This window comes from Tachysurus fulvidraco, chromosome 23 (genome assembly GCF_022655615.1).
Source record: "Tachysurus fulvidraco isolate hzauxx_2018 chromosome 23, HZAU_PFXX_2.0, whole genome shotgun sequence".
In the NCBI taxonomy this organism is placed as follows: domain Eukaryota; kingdom Metazoa; phylum Chordata; class Actinopteri; order Siluriformes; family Bagridae; genus Tachysurus; species Tachysurus fulvidraco.
Window position 1 is genome coordinate 2,390,003 of NC_062540.1, and position 6,000 is coordinate 2,396,002.

At 40.6% G+C, this 6,000-nt stretch overlaps 1 protein-coding gene across 5 annotated transcripts in view; it reads right to left on the reverse strand.

Moving 5' to 3' along the window:
* Positions 1-6,000, reverse strand: part of LOC113651474 (utrophin) — a 126,861-nt gene that overhangs the window by 68,640 nt on the left and 52,221 nt on the right. The window lies entirely within an intron of this gene.

Consider the following 6,000-nt stretch of genomic DNA (forward strand, 5'->3'; position numbering starts at 1 on the left):
TTAATTTGGCACAACATGCTAATGTTCTGCCTAATGTTCTGGGGCTCATTTGCCTCACAAATTTTACAACATTCTAACATCCATTTATGATACAAAGGTCACGAACCTTCTTCTTAAAGATTTTTCGTTCTGCGCTATTGAGCTTCATGGCAAATCCATCCGTCCGATGCAATGACTCTAATCGAGGACTTTTGAATACGGCCGCATATTGCAATGTGGTCAGTCAGACCTCACTACAACAACCTCAAAGATTTGTCATTTTCTCAGAATTTGACATAATTGATATAAAAACCCTATAAGAAACAGTACAACATCTTAAAGCATCAACTTGCAGCCTTGATACCCCCCACATCCTTTCTCAAAAAGGTACTTAACTGCTTAGAAACTGACCTCTTAAAAATAGTAAATACTTCCCTGCTCACAGGCACTTTTCCAGAGTCCCTAAAAACGGCAGTCGTTAAGCCTCTCCTAAAAAAGAGTAACCTAGACAAAACCATACTTAGCAACTACAGACCGATCTCTAATCTTCCTTTTATACGCAAGATCATTGAAAAGGTTGTTTTTAATCAGCTGAACAAATTCTTAAACTCAAATCTCTATCTGGACAATTTTCAATCTGGTTTCCGCCAGCATCACAGCACGGAGACAGTGCTCATAAAGATAATAAATGATATTCGCTTAAACTCTGTTTCAGGTAAAATATCAGTGCTGGTGCTACTAGATCTTAGTGCTGCCTTTGACACGGTACAGTAGATCACACCATACTTTTACATAGACTGGTAAACTGGGTAGGGCTTTCTGGGATGGTCCTCAATTGGTTTAAATCATACCTAAACGGTAGAGGTTACTATGTGAACATAGGTAACCATAAATCTGAGTGGACATCCATGACATGTGGAGTCCCACAGGGCTCAATTCTTGCACCGCTTCTCTTTCATTTGTATATGCTCCTGATTGGTCAAATAATGAAAAAGAACCAAATCGCTTACCACAGCTATGCAGATGACACCCAGATATACTTAGCCCTGTCCCCTAATGACTACAGCCCCATCGACTCTCTATGTAAATGCATTGATGAAATTAACAGTCCGATGCGTCAAAACTTCCTTCAGTTAAACAAAGACAAAACCGAAGTCACTGTATTCGGAAATAAAGATGAAACTCTCAAGGTTAACACACACCTTGACTCTAGGGGTCTTAAGACACAAAGTCAGAAATCTTGGTGTAATTTTAGAGTCTGACCTTAATTTGAAAAAAAGCTTACTACCATCTCAGAAATATAGCCAGAATGAGATGTTTTGTCTCAAGACAGGACTTAGAGAAACTTGTTCATGCTTTCATCACCAGCAGGGTGGATTATTGTAATGGACTCCTTACTGGGATCCCCAAAAAGACCATTAGACAGCTGCAGCTCATACAGAACGCTGCTGCCAGAATTCTGAGCAGAACCAAAACATCTGAGCACATCACTCCAGTCCTCAGGTCCTTACACTGGCTTCCAGTTACATTTAGAATAGATTTTAAAGTATTGTTACTGGTTTATAAATCACTTCATGGCTTAGGACCGAAATACATTACAGATATGTTAACTGAATATAAACCAAGCAGACGACTCAGATCATTAGGATCAGGTCAGTTAGAGATACCAAGGGTTCACAAAACAAGGTGCGTCAGCATTTAGTTATTACGCCACCTAGAGCTGGAATCAGCTTCCAGAAGAGATCAGATGTGCTTCAACAGTAGACACTTTTAAATCAAGATTAAAAACACATCTGTTTAACTCTGCATTTACTGAATGAGCGCTGTGCTGCTTCACCCCGACTGTGCTGCTTCACCCTGACTGTGCTGCTTCACCCCGACTGTGCTGCTTCACCCCGACTGTGCTGCTTCACCCCGACTGTGCTGCTTCACCCCGACTGTGCTGCTTCACCCCGACTGTGCTGCCTCACCCCGACTGTGCTGCCTCACCCCGACTGTGCTGCCTCACCCCGACTGTGCTGCCTCACACCGACTGTGCTGCTTCACCCCGACTGTGCTGCTTCACACCGACTGTGCTGCTTCACCCCGACTGTGCTGCTTCACCCCGACTGTGCTGCTTCACCCCGACTGTGCTGCTTCACACCGACTGTGCTGCTTCACCCCGACTGTGCTGCTTCACCCTGACTGTGCTGCTTCACACTGACTGTGCTGCTTCACCCTGACTGTGCTGCTTCACCCTGACTGTGCTGCTTCACCCTGACTGCACTTTTTATCCAAATCACTTTTTCTCCTGTTTTATTCTTTTTAACATATTTTAAACTGTTTTTATTAAAATCACATTTATTTTCTTTAATTGAATCTTTGTTTTTGTTATGATTTTATCGTGTTTCTTATTTTTCATATTTTTTTTTCTCTTTTATAAATTGTTTTCCAATTTCTATGTAAACACTTTTGACCTCTGTGTATGAAATGTGCTATAAACTAGAATAAACAAATTATAAAAAAGTTTATACAAATAAACTTGCCTTGCCTTGGCCTTTTAAAAGACCTTCAGAAGTCGAGTCGGGTTTAAAGGAAGAAACTCCTTGCATCCGACGTTACGATACAGTTCTGATTTCAGTTTGGGTTTCTGTACGTTACACTCTCGCATTAGACAAAATATCTGCATTTGTGTTTAGCTTCTTACGGAAATATCGTCCCTGCTGCGTCATCGTTGCTAGTCATGCTAACTAGCTAGTCGACTCTGTCATGAAGATACAAAGTTACACTCTGTCTCCTTCCATAAGATGTCAATAATTTGTTTATTATTAGTCTCAGCTCACAAGTGCAATTTGTTACCATAAAAACACTAAGCTAATACGAACCCGCGATCCCGAACGTAGAAACTAATAAAACAGAAAACGATCCGATCGTTGAATTCAACATAGCTCCATAGCTTTTGGTTAGTTGTTTTTTTTTCTAAAACACAAAGCTATATTACTTTTTCCAAAACTTCACAACTTACAGGACTGGGGACTTTAGCTGGACCCCAGTGATCCTGAACGATACTTGCTGAATAAAATATTCATGACAAAATTTATTGTTTTAAGAAGCCTAAATCTGTGAGAGCGGATTAAATATTGATAAGCCACCCTGAAGCCTGCCAGAGGAAAACGCAACAGAATCGTCTTTCAGGTCGTCGAAATCCCTCCTTCTGCCTGATGTTAATTAATTAGGACCTGGAATGATACCCGACACGGCCGTGATTAAATAATGGCTGATTGATGATCTTAATTACGCCACCACAAATGGAGGCGCTTTACTGGATAATTGAAAGTGTGATTAATAAAACCGATTATAAGGGATATCTTCATCAAAAGGAAGACGGTCTTTGTCAAAGTGCCGAACACCTGAAACGGATGACTGTCGCTAGAGCAGTGACGCTGCACGCAGACCTGCTTAACGATGCACGGCACAAGGGCCGAGACCGTAAAGACAAAGTGACTTTGGCGAGCGTGCGGCGGTTCGGCTCAGAGACGCGACTCGTAGTGCACCGATCTATCCGAAAATCAATTTCAAATCTTCTTCATGGCCGACGACTGCCACTGATGGAAGGTTAGAATAGCTTTGTGTCGAAAGTCCGAGCCTCGGCGGGAATACAAGGAACGGATGTAACGACTGAACAGACGGAATAAAAGGACATGTGAAGAAATCGCTGGAGAAATGGAGCTTTTGAGACTCGTGTCCCGTCTCGGAAACGACAGCGTCAAGGACGAAGAGGACAATTTACAGTATCTGTAGCCAAATCCTCAACATCTATAAAAAGTCTGATGAAGGATTTTGTTTATATTTATAACCTTTAAACCTTTAAACTCCATCTATCTTAAAACACTTCGAATGTAATTAAAAATGAACCAAATAAAAACGTTCCTGAAATGTTAAACTAAAAATGTTCAACTTTGAAGATTTGAAAAATGAATGACATTTTCTTATACCAATAATACTTTTCTATTATTGTCCATTTAATAATTTACAATTCTATTCTTTGTGTCACTGCGATTTTTTTAATCGCATTTTATTATTTGTGGATTTTACTCAATGGCGAAAGTTTGATTTTGACATTGGTGGGGACATAATTTATTTGACATTGGTGGGGACATAATTTATTTGACATTGGTGGGGACAACATTCCCCGTATTTTGTGCAGAAAACTGTTGTTATAAGAATACTTTCTTCCTCACATACCGGTAACCTGCATAATCACGTTGCATATTGCTTCATACAACGGAATATAGCTGCAGCCGACCTCAACACATTAGCGAGAAAGACGAAGCCAATCAAACAGCGACGTGGGTTAGAGAGGCGGGACTCAAAAAAGGCAAAGGCCAATCATTTTAGAGAGTTGAGTTACAGAGGCGGGATTCATTGCAGGGGGTAAATCTGTTAACCGTTTGTGTTCCACAAGTTGCGCTATTTTTTACAGAACGCCGTTGTAAAATATTTTCATCCTATTTAATGATTCCTGGATAAATGTTAAATGAAATAAGTAAAAAAGCACAAGACACAGACGGATATCAGTGGTTATGTATAAATATATATAGGCTTGGTCGAATTATTGCTAGGGACAATTGAGTGTTCCCTGGATATTGGTAGGGACATGTCCCTACCGTCCCTCCCCAAATCGACGCCCTTGGTTTTACTGCATTTTTAATCGATGAACGTCTTTCTCCTTCTTCTTATAATATTCTTCTTCTTATTCGATTTTTTTTTATCCAATATTCCTTGAGGATTTTTTGCATATAAGTATCTTAGTTAGTTCTCTACATTATTCATTTAAAACCTAAAACTATTTTTCGACCTAAAACTCATTAATTTTTTTATTTTTTACAGCTTACTGAATCACCCGCTGCTGCTGGATGCATTTGCAGATTCATTTATTTATTTATTTAGTCATTTAATAGGTGTAACTGAGTGTGTAATCGCTCGACAGAACAACCTCCTCAGATGTGAATAACATCTTGAAGCTTTATAACGACTCTGTTTTTGTTTGTTGTTTCTATAATTATCTTGCTGTATTTTGGTTATATATTTAATTTATTACTGTAACACAGCTGACATTAATTGCTGTAGTCTGCGTTTCGTCTACTTGAGTGTACAAACAGTGTTTGTGTGTAATTCTCTCACACACACACACACACACACACACACACACACACACACACACACACACACACACACACACACATACACACACACAAACGCATGTTACGTCTTTAACAGTTTGTAAGATCTAACCATTTCAGTGCTCAGGCTAATTCATCTCTTTGTGCCCTGAAGCTACTTGATCCTTTCGTAGAGTTTTGCTTACGCCCTTCCTTAAAGCGGCAGTCTCTCTGCACACCGCCAGACCCTGATGTACTCCAGCAGCTCTCCGTTCTTATCAGTGCAAAAACACACCCGTTCATTACACACTTCTAGATTTCATACTGCGGCGCTAATCGGCCGCGGCGTGTTCGCCCCGGTGCTTTGGATAGCTTTGCCGAAAATTCACACTCGGGCACACGGATGAAACAGAAATTATTAAAGCACAAAGCAGGAGAGAACGGGAAAGGAAGGAAGGGCGAGGAAGGGTAGAAAAAAAAAAGAGAGAGAGAGAGTCACATAATCCTTTCCTCTTTCAGCTCCTCGGGGTCATTATTCAATCTGTCACAGAAAGAAAGGAATTAAGAAGAGAAGAGGAGCGAGAGGAAGAAAGGAAGAGAGAATTCTAAATTGTCCTTTGCGCCTCCACACCATCTCAAGCTAATTACAGCCTCAAAGACCTCCACTTCTCAGGATTCCCTGTGGACAGGGTCAGTGTTTGCATACGTTCTTCCACCAAAGGATTACCATGCGGCACTTCATGCTCTGTATAATTGTCAGTTAGTCCTAAACACACCGAAGCAGAACAAGAGCTCCTCGTTTCTAATTTGAACAATGCAGCGATTAATAATTAGCCGCGGCGAGGAACGGCCAAGACGTCATAACCGTTATACTTTATAC